The sequence below is a fragment of the Nicotiana attenuata genome, unplaced genomic scaffold, assembly GCF_001879085.1.
Source record: "Nicotiana attenuata strain UT unplaced genomic scaffold, NIATTr2, whole genome shotgun sequence".
Lineage (NCBI taxonomy): Eukaryota > Viridiplantae > Streptophyta > Magnoliopsida > Solanales > Solanaceae > Nicotiana > Nicotiana attenuata.
In genome coordinates, this window is record NW_017672159.1 from 86857 (window position 1) to 103900 (window position 17044).

General features: G+C 39.5%; 1 long non-coding RNA gene across 1 annotated transcript; it reads right to left on the reverse strand.

Moving 5' to 3' along the window:
- Window positions 1–1256: 1256 nt before the first annotated feature.
- On the reverse strand, window positions 1257–15505 carry LOC109212121. The gene is made up of 4 exons (XR_002065813.1): window positions 15159–15505; window positions 10265–10324; window positions 9742–9907; window positions 1257–1805 (listed from the first exon to the last, which is right to left on the reverse strand). It is a non-coding gene; the product is annotated as an uncharacterized LOC109212121 (long non-coding RNA).
- Between the last annotated feature and the right edge of the window lie 1539 nt (window positions 15506–17044).

Below are 17044 nucleotides of genomic sequence, written 5' to 3' on the forward strand. Positions count from 1 at the left end.
GTCCGAGGAGCATCGTCTTATCATGCCCGTTGATGAACACATCGTTCACCTTTTATGAATCTCGATACGAAGGGCTCCTAGCCTCGATTTCAATCTCGTATATCCATACCCTTCGTCCGTTTTCTTCACTAGAAAATCAAGGTATGAATTACCCCTGAATTTACCCGTATACAGTAATAATCATGATTCATGATCTCCTTTCCATAAAAATATAGGACTGTATTTACTTAGTCCTTTGCATATAAGGAGAATGGCCACTTTCCCTTTTTTTTCACTCGGTTGCAATAAATGTATTTGTATAAAAAAGGAACCTTTCTATATTTATCCTCCATATCTCTTGTCCTATATTAAGGTCGTAGCCACAACAATAGCATCACATTGTTTGGTGTAAGGACGAAAAATCAAGAAGGGAATTCCATAGACCGAGAACGATTGGTGTTCAATATTCTCAGTACATGGAATTCCTTTCTTGATCTTTCTCATGTTTACAAGGTTGAAGTCCTTTGTTGTTGTCACCGCCAATAGTAAGTAAGAGTAACCCAAAGAAAATTTGTCGATATGTAATGTTTCCTTTATGATCCCAATAAAAACAGAAGGTTAGGCGATTTTTTTTCATTTGCCTCTTATCATGCTCAACTATACCTCCTAAGATGTCTAGCGATCGTTGTAAATATAATTCGATTTACAAGCCCGAAGTCAAATTTCACAGGGAATTAACCTACTAAGTACAACCACTAGTTTCGCACAAATTCAAGTATTCAACCTTCACAAATATTAAATAACAATTTTAATGTTTACTAACTAAGAGAAAAGTAATTAAGTTGCAGTAATTTATAACTAACGAAGCAAATATTATAGGCAGGATTGGGAAAATTTTAGGGTTATGATTTCCCCTATCGTTGGAATCTCCTGCACCACATTTCCTATAAATTCGCCTAAGTATTCTTTACCGATCGTGAGTACTTTGGGTGTTGTAGCTTTCTCTCGAGTAACTATCATAATTACTATACATATTCTCTCGAACTACGCTAGCTGGCACTAATTCATCGCTCACTACGATTGCACCAAGGTTTCGTTATCTCTAATCCCGCCTTTAAACCCTCCGTATTGATCTCTCAAATACATTAGGAGTGGTGCTGTTCAACAACTATCTAAATATGTACTCTCTCTCTCGAGCAATATACATACAAAATAGGCACAGTTAATTGTGAGCTCTTCAATTAACAACAATGAAAATATAGCTGAACAAGTAGAGAGAATTCAAAGGCAAATTTATATTAGACGTAGTAAAAAATTATCCTCCAATAGGTTCCATCAAACCCCGGATGACGGATTTAGCTACTCATAATATTATGTAAGATTACAATATAAAAAGTCATAACCAACAATGGAAATATGAAGAAGAAGAAAGTGAAAAACTCGTAGAAGAATTCTCTGCCTTGCTATTTTCTTTGTGTTCTTGCCTTCTCCCGTTCGCCTCCCTCAAAAGGTGCGTTTAGAGACTATTTATATGGGATAGGATTAGTATGGGGCGAAATAATACACAGACTTTTCAGGTTAGCTCGTTCACTCTCTCGTGTGCACGCTAGAGTGAACGAGCGAAGTGCTTCTCTTTTTCTTTTCCTTCTAGGTCTCTCGTACACTTCCATGCCTTTTGCCGTAATCCGTTATTTTTTTTTTTCAAGTTTTTCCTCAGCTAGCTCATTCACTCTCTCGGGTGCATGCGAGAATGAACGAGCAAAGTTCTTCTTTTGTCTTTTGGTCGCGAATCAACTTCTTTTGCTCACTTTTCGTCCAACTTGCTCCTACACAGAAGAAGGCACGTAATGAGCATAATTCACTACAAAAATTCATGTAGCCTACCGTAATCACACAAGTTATGAGATGAAAGTACACCAAAAAATATGTATTTTTGGCCGTTTATCAGCACCCCACACTTAAACTCTTGCTCGTCTTCGAGCAACCTTCAAAATTAAGCACAATGGCAAGAAACACATTTTCAAAATATACTCAAGCATCATACCAATGACAATGGCTTATACCAACGCTTAGAACTCAACATAAGAACTATTGACATCTTTCTTCAAAAGTAGACTCATGCCAAGACTATTTAAATATTTGTGCAACTCCAATAAATTCCTTACTATGATTCACTTGTTGTGTCAACTCAAAATGCCTGGACTTTACCAATCCTTTGTAAATCATGTGCCCTCACCACAAACCAAAGAGAGAAATTAGTCGACACACTCAAATATGCATTCAAGTATAATTTAAGGATTTACAAATCGAAAGAATTCACTCACTCTCTCAAAGAAATTCATGTGCATCCCGAGGTCGTTCCATAGGCTTGCCGGTAGCGTATGTCTCTACTAAGTTAAGCTTGCGAAGTCTAGGATCATTTAGGTCTTTCCAGGTTGTAATATAGGCTAAGGGATGGGTAGCATATATTTGGGTATGGCGACTAACCCTCCTAAGCACTTTAATACACTACACTTAACTTTCAGATACATACTCTTGATGACCAATTCAAGCAATGCCACAAAATCATTTACAATTTGGCCCTTCTTCTTTAAGCACAATTATGCATTCACTAACCGAGATTAAGAGGAATAGGAGATATATATTTTTTCATTTTTCTTTTTGTATTTTCTTTGATTTTTTTTCTCTCTTTTTTTCCCAATACTCTCCATACTTGGGTTGCCCGGCTAATGATCTTTCAAAACATACGTGCACTTTTTGGCCTTTCGGTGGTTCCACTCAAAAGCTACCTCAACTCTCACCTTTTTCTTCTAGTGACTTAAGTGATTTCAGAGATAAAGGTTCAAAAAGATCTAATTAAGAACAAAAAGGGAATCATCTTGTAATGTGGGTGCCAAAGAAAATGTTTATAGGCTCAAATGGGCTATCTAAGGATCAATTTTATTTATGGTGGCATACTAGCTCAATGGACAATCAAAGAAATGCCTACATTATCTCCAAGACTCACAAAGCTTACTTATTTCGCTTCGACTAACACACGGTGCAAGTTCTAGACTAACACAAGATAGTACAGAATGTAATCAAGCCTCACATCACACAATGCACATGACTCACTCTGGATGGCTGAGACCCGACTCTTAAGTTAAATAACTAAGCACATTCATCATATTAATTTAACACATGGAATTAATCACAGGAGTCAACAAATAAACTTAAGCGTCAAAAGAGAGTCACATATATTCTCAAGGCATGTGGGTACATAGAACACGAAGAAGATAATCAGCTCAAATGCTACAGCTCTAAGTTTCGTCGTAAAACATGTCAAAAAACAAAGATACTCAAGTGCTTCTCATTCCATTATCATTTCTAAAAACAAAAAAGGAAAATATTTTTGTATATTTTTGTTTTTTTGTTTTAGACTTCACTCCCTCAAGAAAACTGCCTAAGAAATCCATCGTCGGGAAAAGTCCAAAAATTTTGAAAATTTTACCTAAAAAAGAAACTACTGCTCGATTCAAAGAAAATTGGAATCCTCGAAAAAGAACTGTGGTTTAAAGAAAACCAGGGATTACACCAATAAAAATAAAATAACTTCAATTGTACAATTATAATTCTGACAGCCCCACCCCACACTTAAGGATATGCACTGTCCTCAGTTGCAAAAGATCATAAAAAACAAAATAAAGCTCAAAAGTAGAGTGGGTGTTAGAAGCTCCTTGAAAATCACTCTGGCTGCGGTGAGGACCGACCTTGACCATCGATCCTCAATGCTGATGGGTCCTCCAAAGTGACACCAGATGTGTCGACTGCCTCTATCAGCTCACCCTCTCTAGCCCAAATAGGTCCAGTACTAGCAGCGCCCACAGCTTGCTCACCAACTCTAGATGGGTCCTCAACTATTGTGCCCTCAATGTCACTCATATCCGTCTGTATCCCAATGTGTGGTGGCATCGGTCTACGAACCTCCTCGAGTATCTTAGTAAAATGCTCTCTCATCCATTTCTCTCTTGTCTCCTAAGCATCTCGCAAGGCACGATCCCACGCCTTCAATTCTTCCCTCAACAAATGGATCTCGTTCTCCATAGCACTCAAGCGCTCATAAGAGATTTTCTTCTTAGCTTTGTTATGTAATGCTTTGTCCATTGCATGCAACTTAACATCAACGGACGTAGCCAACTTCACATTGCCCTTCTTAGCTCGCTTCATTTGTAGCTCAAACTCCTGGAAAACTGCAGTTAGTGTGTGGACGAAATAAAGTCCCCACTGCATGTTATCCCAGGTCCTGTACATCTGGCTCCGCATCTCTTTACCAATATTCACATCAATACCTGTCATCAAAGTAAAAATGAGAAAAACATGCTCCCATATGACAATAGTCTTGTGTGTTGCAGGCATCAGTCTATTGCAGACCCAATTTAACCATGTCATGGCTTCCTTTTTCAAGTACTTCTTCGCTAAGCCTTGGTTCTTACTCCATCTAGCACCAGACGATGGATCACATAGAACTTCTAGCATACGTGTCCGATCAGGTCGTCGTTCTCTCCTCAAATATTCTGCCATGGATCGTCTACGGAGATGTCCACCTCGTGACCTCTAACCCAAACAATGTCATCACCTTTGTTAGTATCCCAGTTGGAATATAGTTATCGCACGAGTGTTAGGTTGGCCTTTCCTTTTGGTCCTTGTGCAAAGTGTGTCCACCATCTCCACTCAATCTATGCCACTATGTTCGGACAAGCCTTACCGGCAGCCTTCATGTTCAATGGTCTTTCATCCATCTTGGGATTTACCTGTTTCCATTTAATGTCACCCCACAATTTTCAAGCCTCCTCACTCACGTGCTTATCTTGCCACCCTGCGTTGTCAACTGGAGCACTAGGTTCGCCTTCGCCTTCAGGTAATGGAACTATCATCTCGTACTCAGAGTCGTCAAATTCAGACTCAGACTCGGACTCAGACTCCACAATCTTCTTTGCTTTACCTTTCCCCTTCACCTCAGCTGCTTTTCGCTTCTTAGCTGGAGGCGACTTAGAATATCTTTCTCGGATTTAGAGTGGGACTTCTCTTTGCCTAGACGGCTGTGGGAGTTTCTGCAGGTGCAACTCGATACTTATAGCAGTGTCCCTATTAGCTACCTCAGAGCTCCCAAGTGCCATAGGATCATTCTTCCTCTTTGTCCTCTTCTCTGTAGTTGTTGTCTCCGATACATTTTTGTCAGTCGATGTCTTTTTCGGGGGAGGCTTTCCAGCACCTCCAGCTCCATGACTACAAGTGGGTGTTTTGGAGACAACCATAGTACCTACAGAAGAAACAATTAGAATTCTCCGAGTAAGCATGCAATATCAAGTCATCAAGAGTAATTCAATGGGCACTCAGAATTCCCCAACTGTGCCATTAACATCTTTACCAAAATCAGTCTATTCATGTAACTTTCAGATTTTTATTCTGATGACTGATATTACAACATACAAGTATTACAGTACGACTGAAACTTGAGAGAATAGCCATTACACCATAGCAGTTGAGTCAACATATAGCCTTGTTCAACAAGTGACAACAATTAGCACACTAACAATTTGTCCAAGATTCTTCTACAGTTAACAACAAAAGCACAATGTGTAGCGCGCTACTAAGCAGTCCCTTGACAAACAGAGGGAGATGTTGTAACCCGACTACCTCTCATTCAAGTACGACAACTCAAATTCTCTCCCTTTTTAAAAAAAAAGTAATTTTCCAATGAGTTTACTAAATGTGCAAAGAGATTAAAATTACCCTCAACTATAGACAAGTAGCCAACGTGTATATAATCTACGGGCAACACACATAACTCATACAAAATCCCTAGACGAAGGCATCGCACTTCGGTGCCTAAGTCGGTCGTGGTTTTACTTTTATCCAAGACGAATGCAAGTGACGCGCAACAGACCTAAATGGCCACCCCACCCTCAAGAAAAGTTCATAATACCATTGGACTTAGGCCAGTTACTCATACTTCACAAAGCCTATTAAAAATCTCATTCAGGCAATTCATCGGATACCTTGTATGCACAATTTCATGTTGCTTCTTTTAATCCCATTGGTATATGGTTTGCCCTCCCAATTTGAGTGAGGTGGTGGGAATTCTAGTTTCCCACCTCACCATGTTTAGTTAATAAACAATTGCCAACAAGATCTCCTTGTAATCGACTATCCCAAAAAAAAAATGAAATAACGAGAAAAAAAATAGAAAAAGAAAACATGAATAGGGGATAGGACGGGGTTGCTCATGATAGGGTGAAACAGGAGATGAAGAAGATAGGAAAAGAAAGAAAGAACTTACCGTGTGTGCGCGCCGCGAGAGACGAAAGGCAAAGGAACATCTTTGGTTTTGTTTTGAGGTTGGAATAAACAGGGGGCAGGGTTTTAAAAAAATTGGGCAGTGGTCGCGCGTTTTAGGCATGCTTCACTATCATTGGAAATTTAACAAGCTATTATGAACATAAAAAAAACTTGTCTAATGGCCACGCGTTTTGGCCTTACTTCGCTGTTTCTGGAAAGTTTGGCCAGAGTTGTGGCTCATGCAATTTTGCGCGAAGCGAGGACTTGAACGAGCACTGGCCTAGCCGAATTTCACATGTTCTTCCTCCACAATCTATCTCGAGTTCGTCACCTCGAGCCTTGCTCGTATGTATTCTATTGATCCTGCACCTACTCACACGCATATTAAATTATACAAAAATCAAAAACAAATAAAGAAAATAACGAAAATCAATAAAATTAGGTTGCCTCCCAATAAGCGCCCGATTTAACGTCGCGGCATGACGAATACAACATTAAAATGGGTTATCTCCCACGTAACGCCTGATTTAACGTCACGGCACAGCGCAGGCTATCGAACTTAAGGTTCACGCAACATTTGAGGCTCCTGCAAATGAGTAACTGATACAACCTTTTCCTCATCCATGCCAAGGTAATATTTCAATCTTTGTCCATTTACTCTAAACGTGTTTGTTCAATCCTCGGATTTAATTTCCACAGCTCCACTTGAGAATACTTGCACAACTCTAAATGGTCCCGACCATCTAGATTTCAACTTACCCGAAAATAATTTCAATCTTGAATTATACAACAACACGACATCTCCGGGTTTGAAAATCCTCTCTTGAATATGCTTATCATGCATGATCTTCATCCTTTCCTTGTATAGCCTGGTGCTCTCAAAAGTATGGTAACGGAACTCATTAAATTCATGAAGCTCTATGACTCTACTCGTACCAGCGGACTCTATATCAAGGTTTAATTTCTTTAATGCCCAAAAAGCTTTATGCTCTAGCTCCACCGGTAAGTGACACGCCTTTCTAAATACCAATTTGTACGGTGACATACTAATCGGAGTTTTGAATGCGGTGCGGTAGGCCCATAGTGCATCATCCAATTTTTTCGCCCAATCAATTCGAGTAGCATTTACAGTTTTGGTCAAAACACTCTTGATTTCTCTGTTTGACACCTCCACTTGCCCACTTGTTTGTGGGTGATACAGAGTGGTGACCTTATGGAGAATGCCATATTTCTCCAACAACTTTGCAAAGGCCCGGTTGCATAAGTGGGTGCCTCCATCACTAATGATCGCTCTTGGAGTACCAAATCGGGTGAAGATATTCTTTCTTAGAAAACCAATAACTCCCTTTGCATCATTTGTTGGGAGTGCCACGGTTTCTACCCATTTTGAGACATAGTCCACATCTACCAGTATGTACTTATTGCTATATAAACTAACAAATGGTCCCATAAAATCGATTCCCCATATATCAAAGACCTCCACCTCTTGAATTGGGTTCATGGACATCTCATGTCGATAAGAAATATTCCCCATTCGTTGGCACTCATCATAGCTTTACACCCATAAGTGTGAATCTTTAAACAATATCGGCCAATAAAAGCCCGACTCCAGCACTTTAGCAGTTGTTCTTACTCCTCCAAAATGGCCTCTATACGGGGAAGCATGACATGCCTACAAAACAGAAGGTTGGTCTATCTTGGGAATGCATCTCCGGATCATGTTATCAGTACAAATCCTAAACAAATATGGTTCATCCCATAAATACATGCGACAATCACGAAAGAACTTCTTCTTTTGCACAAAGGACAAGTCATAGGGAACAACACTGCTCGCCAGGTAATTTGGAATATATGCATACCATGGCGATACCTCAAGGCTCATAGCTAGAAGTTGTTCATCTAGGAAAGTCTCCACGATCTCTTCCACCTCAACCCTCTTTTCAGCTCCTTCAAGACTGGACAAATGATCAGCAACTTGGTTTTCCGTTCCCTTTCGATCACGGATTTCCAAGTCGAACTCTTGCAGGAGTAGCACCCATCAAATCATGCACGACATTGAATCCTTCTTCTCAATTAGGTACCTGAGAGCAGTATGGTCAGTATAAACAATTACATTCGAGCCTATCAGGTATGACCTGAATTTGTCAAATGCGAACACCACTGCTAGTATCTCTTTCTCTGTCACTACGTAATTCAGTTAGGCACCACTCAAGGTTCTTCTTGCATAGTAGATTAGATGCATGAATTTATCTTTTCTCTGCCCAAGAACTGCTCCCACAACATGGTCGCTTGCATCACACATCAGCTCAAAAAGTTGTCCCCAGTCAGGTGCCACTATGATTGGTTCAGTCACCAGTCTCTTCTTCAACCCCACAAACGCTACCCTTCAGTCATCAGAAAACACAAAGGGGTGATCTTTTTTAAGCAATTTACACAAAGGGCTAGCAATTTTGGAAAAATCTTTTATAAACCGCCTGTAGGAACCGGCGTGACCAAGGAAACTTCTTATGGCCTTGACAGAAGTGGGTGGAGGTAACTTCTTGATTATATCAACCTTAGCACGATCCACTTCAACGCCCTTACATGACACTAGGTGTCCTAAGACTATACCTTCCTTTACTATGAAATGGCACTTCTCCCGGTTCAGTACCATATTAGTCTCCATACACCTATTCAATACTCTTTTTAAGTTCATAAAGCACTTATTGAATGAGTTCTCCACCACTGAGAAATCATCCATAAAAACCTCCATTATGTCCTCTACCATATCTGTGAAGATGGCCATCATGCACCTTTGGAATGTGGCAGGTGCATTGCATAGGCCAAACGGCATTCTCCGAAAGGCATAGATGTCATACAAGTAGGTGAACGACGTTTTATCTCTATCATTCAGGGCAATAGAGATCTGGTTGTACCCCGAGTATCCATCTAGGAAGCAAAAGTGTGACCTCCCCGCCAATCTGTCTAGCATCTGATCAATGAAGGGCATCAGAAATTGGTCTTTTCGGGTGGCCTTGTTCAATCTTCTGTAATCCATACATATTCGCCATCTTGTGACTGTTATTATTGAGGTCAACTCGTTATTCTCATTTTGCACTACAGTCATTCCACCTTTCCTCGGCACACACTGAACTGGGCTGACCCGTTGCTATCAGAGATGGGGAAGATGGTTCCCGCATCTAACCACTTGATCACTTCTTTCTTCACCACTTCCTTCATGTTGGGATTCAACCTTCTTTGATGTTCTCTGGAAGGTTTGTGCTCATCTTCCAGTAGAATCTTATGCATACAAAACGTTGGGCTAATACCCTTTATGTCTGCAATGGTCTACCCAATTGCAGTCTTGCACTCCTTTAGAACCTGCAAAAGTTGTTCTACCTACACATATACAAAGCAGATGAGATAATAACAGGCAATGTTGAACTAGGTCCCAAGAAAGCATACCTGAGGTGGGACGACAACGGTTTTAGCTCCAACTATGGTGGCTCTTTGATTGATGGCTTAGCTGGAGGGGTCTTTCTTTCTTCGAAATGTAAAGTCTCGAATTCGAGCTCTCTTTTCCAGTACCCTTGGCCTTCAAGGGCCAAAACCCACTCCGCCAAGTTCTCACCTGTCACGACCCAAAATTTATTAAAAGTTGTGATGGCGCCTAACACCGCTGTCAGGCAAGCCAACGATAAAATAATTAACTTCATTACTCATTTTAGTATTTATGAAATCATAGTTTTTCCTTCAATCAAATAATAAGGGATAAAGTTTACAGAGTAAATGATAATATTTTCTCAACTACACTACTGAACAACTCATAAGTGCCCCCAAAATCCGGTGTCACAAGTGCATGAGCATCAAGTAGGAAGATAAAATAAAATACAGGATCTGTCCGAAATACAAATTAGACAGAAAAAATATTAACAACTCTGAAGGAGACTCTGCTGGCTACAGGCCGTAATATGGAAATGTAGCTCACCTAAGTCCCCGCTTTAACCACGCCTCTGCTCTCAGAAGGCCATTAGACATATATGTGAACCTGCACAAAAATGTGTAGCAAGTGTAGTATGAGTACGTAAATCAACGCGTACCCAGTAAGTATCCAGTCTAACCTTGAAAAAGTAGTGACGAGGAGTCGACTCCGACACTTACTATGGTCTAAAAATAAAATGCCAATATTATATCTAAGCATGGATTACATAACATAGCTGAAAATTCAATAACCAGAAATAATCAAAAATTCCTTTTTTACTAATAGAAATTCCCAAATTTCATTTTTCATCATTTAAAAATTTACATCTCAATCTAATAAAGCAACGTCAATTAGTATTAGTTCCAAAGAGTTATCATGCGCAAGTCATGCCGAGGTCGTACGGTCCGATCCAACATATAAATATAAACTGTGCATTACCAAGGGTCGAACGGCACGAACCATAGATGCATCTATTAACCTACCGAGGCGAACGGCTTGCTCCCATGAGAGTAGTGCAAATTTATCCCGCTCGCGGAACATATTTGCAACGCGGTTGCACATAGGTTTCTTAAGCTGTTATAATATTCTTAAATTCTTTTTCAGGAAAAAAAATACGAAATTCAAATGAAAACTTTCAAGTTTCGAAATCCTCAATTTCAACTCTTTTCAAGGCATTTGATAAGCATACTCGTTCTCAATTCTTTTCAAGGCAAATAATAAACATAATCAAATAACGATATTAACAAGGCATGGTGTAAACCTAAAACTATCCGGACATAGGCATAATTAGTAGCTACGTACGGACTCTCGTCACCTTGTGCGTACGTAGCCCCCACAAATAAAAGCACATATTAATTTAATTCACCTATGGGGTTAATTCCCTCTTATAAGGTTAGAAAGGAGACTTACCTCGCTCCGAAGTTCCATAACCGGCTCCCAAGCCTTTCAAACAACTCCATTCGATGCCCAACGATCCAAAACTAGTCAATTAATGTGCAAATCCATAAATATATATTCTAATACTCATTATAATTCAATTCACAACAATTCCCAATTCCGCTCGAAAAGTCGATAAAAATCACCCTCCGGCCCACGTGCCCGGATTCCGAATTTTTTCGAAGATAAACTTTACCCATAACACTACGAACTCAAATATATAATTTATTCCCAATTTCATGTCCAATTTCCTGGTCAAAATCCAAAAATACAAATTTCTAGGTTTTTCTTCAAAACCCCAAATTTTCACTAATTTCCCATGATTTTCCATGTTAACATCTAGATACAATCCAAGCATTTAACTTGCAATAGGTGGGAATCACTTACCTTGACATAAATGATGAAGATGGAGCTCCAAAATCACTCCTAAGTTGGCTCCCATGGAGGAAATGAGATAAAAATGGCCAAAACCCGTGTTCTTGCAACTTATACATTGCCTAGGCAACCCTCCTTCGCGAACGCGACAATACCCTCGAGTTCGCGAAGTTCAGCAAGCCCATGCCCAGAAAACACCTTTGCGTTCGTGTTCCTCACAACGCATTCGCAAAGCCTTCTGCCCTCACTGCTTCGCATTTGCATACCCAGCCTCGCGTTCGCGTAGGCCAAACGGCCTCAGGCCCACACTTCCTTCCACGCGTTCGCGACTGCCCACTCGCGTTCGCATAGGTCCCTCTAGTTCTTCACCGCGTTAGTGTCTCTCCCATCGCGTTCATGAAGGCCAAATCTCAATTCCAAAACAGCTCTAATTGATCTGAGACCACCCCGAAACACACCCGAGGCCCCTGGGACCCCCTCCAATCATACAAAACAAACCCATAACATAACACTGACATGCTCGAGGCCTAAAATCACATCCAACAACATTAAAATCATGAATCGCACCCCAATTCAAGCTTGATGAACTTTAGAACTTCAAACTTCTACATTCGATGCCGAAACCTATCAAATTACATCCAATTGAACTCAAATTTTGTGCGCAAGTCACATTCGACATTATGGACCTATTCCAACTTTCGGAATCGGAATCCGACCCCAATATTAAAAAGTCCAATCCCGGTCAAACTTCTCAAAAACCTTCAAATTTCTACTTTCGCCAAATGGCCCCGAAACGGCCTACGGACCTCCAAATTCACATCTGAACGCGCACCCAATACCAGAATCACCATACGGAGCAATTCCCAGACTCGAAATTCCAAATGGACATCGATAGCCTTGAAATTCACTTCAACCCAAATTTATGAAATTCTTCCAAAATGCCAACTTTCCACAATAAGCACTGAAACACTCCTGAATCATCGAAGACCCGATCCGGACATACATCCAAATCCAAAATCATCATACGAACCTGTTGGAACCTTCGAATCCTGATTTCGAGGTCGTTTACTCAAAAATCAAACCTTAGTCAATTATTCCATCTTAAAGCTTCTGAAATGAGAATTTTTCTTTTCAATTCAACTTCGAACTTTCTGAAATTCAATTCCGACAACACGTACAAGTCATAATATCTGAAACGAAGCTGCTCATGGCCTCAAACTGTCGAACGATGCGCTAGAGCTCAAAACAATCGATCGGGTCGTTACATCACCATCTACCTCTTCTAGGTTCTTCAGGCAGGCCGCTAGGGGGTGTTTTGCATTCAATGACGCATCTTCCTCCTCCAAAATCACATCCACAGCTTCTATCAGAGAGCAGTTAGCAAACTCACTTGGTCGCCGCATAGACTTCTGCACATTGAACGTTATCTCTTCATCGTTCAGTCTCTTCTTTAGCTCCCCAGTTTCACAATCAATTAGAGCTCTCCAAATGGCCAAGAATGGCCTTCCCAAAATTATGGGAATCTCCTCGTCAACCCGGTAGTCCAGAATGACAAAATCTGCCAGAAACACAAACTTTCCAACCTGCACAAGTACATCATCAAGTATACCTGATGGCCTCTTCACCGTTCGGTCGGCTAGCTGTAGTAACATGGATGTGGATCTTGCTCGTCCAAATCCTAACCTTTTATAGATAGCTAAGGGCATGAAGTTTATGCCTTCCCCCAAATCACATAATGCTTTAGCAAAAGCATAGTTGCCTATTGTGCATGGGATTGTGAAACTCCCTAAGTCGGCTAGCTTCTTAGCTATGGGTTTTATCACGACAACACTACATGTTTGAGTTAGTGTAATAGTTTCCAACTCTTGAAAGTCGAAATTGCGAGACATAAAATCCTTCATCATTTTTTAATAACCAGGCATCTCCCTCAAGGCATCAATCAGTGGAATGTTCACTTGAATATGCTTCAACATTTCCATGAATTTCTTATACTGCTCATCCTTCTGATATTTTGCCAACCTCTGCGGGAAGGGTGTTGGCGGTCACTTCTTTCCTGTGACTTGAGTTCGATCCTGCTCAGGCACTTTTTCTACTGCCTTCTCTTGCACTCCCTCGGCCTCCTTTTCAACCTCTGTTTCCTTGTTTATTTCCTCCTGGGCGGGCTGGATTCTTACTTCTGTTAGCTCAGTCGACTCATCCATCAAGGCTCTGGTTGTTGGCCTTGATGAAGCCTTGAATTTTGTATCTTTTAATAGATATCTTATTCTTGAGATTGTTGTACTCTTCTTTTTTTCAATTTGTTAGAGAGTTCATGCTGGACCATAAGAGGAGTCCAGCCGCCGAAAGTATAAAGTTATCTGCTACAATATTAACAGCATTTTTTATGGCTTGTACCTCATCGAGTCGATGGAACATCTTGTTGGACCACATTGTCACACCTCCTTTTTCCCGAGGGGATAGGGAGTTTTTCCAATTAAAGTGACATAATTCGAAATGAGACTATTTATTTAATTTCAGAGTTGCCACTTGGGATATTTATGGTGTCCCAAGTCACCGGTTTTATTTTAAATTCCAAATCGAGGAAATTTGACTCTGTTTTAAAATCTGCAAAGCCAACCGGGTAAGGAATTATGTTAACCCGGGAGAAGGTGTTAGGAATTCTCGGGTTCCATAATTTTAGCACGGTCACTCAACTATTAATAATTGGCCTAATTATCTGATTTATTACATGTTTGGAACCTATTGTGGATTTTTAACTTTCTAACTGCTTTTTAATTAATTAACCAATTTTAATATTTATGGAATTTACTTGAACAAGTCGCAATGTTGCACACTCGTTTGTTCTTGTACACATTACGAATTGCGTCTCATGAACCGTGCCCGCGATCTACAACATATTTACTTTTTTGTTGTTTGAAGTTATGGTCGGGTCACATGAAATACACACCCGAATTGAGAATTATGTATCACGACTATGCCACGAGAACCGTACTCATACCCGCGATGATTTAATTACGCGTCTAAAGCAAACTACGGTGTTTATAGCCATTTTCTTAAACTACTTTGAGATTATTGTGAGGCTCATTGAATATGGAAAATAATTCTCTTTTCAAGTTAACAACATTATTATTTGTTAAGTGTTAGTATTTTAGTTTCAGATAATCTGGTGAAAAAAAAAGTTACAACGTGAATCATGATATTAAGGATAAGAAATTTAACCATGCAATAGAAGTGCTTACTGTCATGCCTTTTAATTTTTTCTAATTGATTTTGTATTTCTAAATAACATACATTAAGAACTAAAATAACAAAACTTTAATGACATATTCTTGTATAATCGTTAACACTTTCTCTGCCAAAGATATGCAATTATGATAGTCTATTAAGCAACTAGTGCTCGACGTAAATCCATTCATCACTCAACCAACAGACAAATCATCACGAAATCAATTTGACTTGAGATCTACTAAAAAACAGTATAATCAATGATAGATTCAGCACATGAAAGCAGAAAAACGACTAAGAATTTTATAGAAGACGGGAATTGATTCATTATATGCAAATAATATTCAAATTCAAAAGTAAGTACCTGATTGTACAAGAGTCACTTAAGAAATGCCAAATAAAGGATGAATCCAACAAGTTTGAATCCAGGAAAACAGGGATCAACAAATTCAGCAGCAAAATAACAGCACTTTCAACCAAAATGAGGTTTGAAACCCAGAAAACTCGTCGGTGACCTCGAACAGATTTTTAGAGTTTCAAATTCCTAATGACAGCACCTAGAAAGTTATCACCATGGCTTCCTCTTTCCTCGTTCTCACTATGTCCGCCTCTCTCTATCTATGTCTATGTGTATGCGTATTTCTGGGTTAGGGAAATACACTTAGGGAGTATTGATTTTTGGAAGTTGGGGAAGGCAGCTCTAAGGTGAAGAGGGGGGGGGGGGGGTCGGGTTTGATCTTCTATCATTTGAAGGGGATTAGGTCTTTTTTAGAGATGATGGGGAAAGGTTAATAGGCCTAGCTAAAGTTGAGCGATTGGGTCTAGAAAAATCGACCCATATGCTTAATTGTGACACATAACAGCCCCTTTCTTTCTTTCTTTCTTTCTTTCTTTCTTTCTTTCTTTGCATTTCCAAAATTAGCCCATTGATTTAAACACTCAATTTCGACTTGATTTTGCAAAAATGACTCATTTAACTAATTGAATCTAAAAATGCAAAAACACAGCAAGAGTGACTAATTTTTGTATTTTTATGTATTAATTATGCAATTAATATATAACTAAATCCTAAAATACAATTAAAATTTAAAATGACAATAAATAAAGAATTGAACATTTTAACGATTTTTTATGGTTTTAAAATAACTCTAAATATGCATGAACAACTCTAAACTATTTTGGGATATTTTTAGGAGAGATTTGCATTAGGGAAAAAATTAGGTGCTCACAGTTTCCCCTCTTTGCTCGAGAACATGAAGAGTTTTCGGGCAAAGATTAAGTGAGCAATTACGAGCAATTCTTTCCCGTTTGACACTCCATTCGGAAGTGTTTTGAAAAAGTTTGACCGAACATTGCTTCGGAGGTTGCCTACATATCATTGGCTATAAAGGAATCAAGTCGGTGTAGTTCTGTAAGTTTTGGTAGTTGGGACTACTGGGAAACTGTGATTTCACTGTTGTTACTGTTGTTTTACTGCTTGCTAGTTCTTTTTTTTTAGTAAGATAGTAGTGGATCGAGAAAGCAAAGCTTAAAAGGCGAAAGTGCTCTACCTACCCTCTCTCTGAGCTCCTTATTACACCATATTCAAAATGAAAAACTAAACTAACTAGGCCTATCAACTACGAGTTACAAGATTTCTATCTATGAGTCTCTTGAGTCTTGGCTGGTTCTTCATACAGATTCTAATCTGAACCTTGATGCTTGCTAGCCACAGGTGCTAGTTCATTCTTCTCCAGCTTTTCGGATCAAGACGGGACATGCAAAGCTTGTGACTTCAGTCATGTCTTGAGCAGTCTATATCTTTTCTCCGCTTTTGCACTTTGGTTTCACTTCTTTTCTTTTTATTTTCTTTATTTTGGATTGAGACTTCTCCTTGGTCATTTCGAACCCTGTGCCTCGAAGTATAACCTACTCAAGCACCAAAACAAAAAAGAACGAACAAAATTTCTGCCCTAGTTTTCACTAGAAAAATTTTGTGGGTTATTTGTAGAAAAAACTCTATACTATTTAATTATTGAAAGCAATAAAAGGTCGGTATTGGTGTACCCTAGGAAAACAGAGATTAGCGAATGGAAACCCTATATCTAAAAATAAAACATGAAGTCAACCAGGAAGTGGAGACCCTATATTGGAAAAGCGACTAGGGAGTGGAGATTTTATGTCTAAAATAAAATCAACTAGAGAGTGAGAATCTATGTCTAAAAATAAAGCCAACTAGAGAGTGGAGACCCGATGTTGGAAAAACGACTA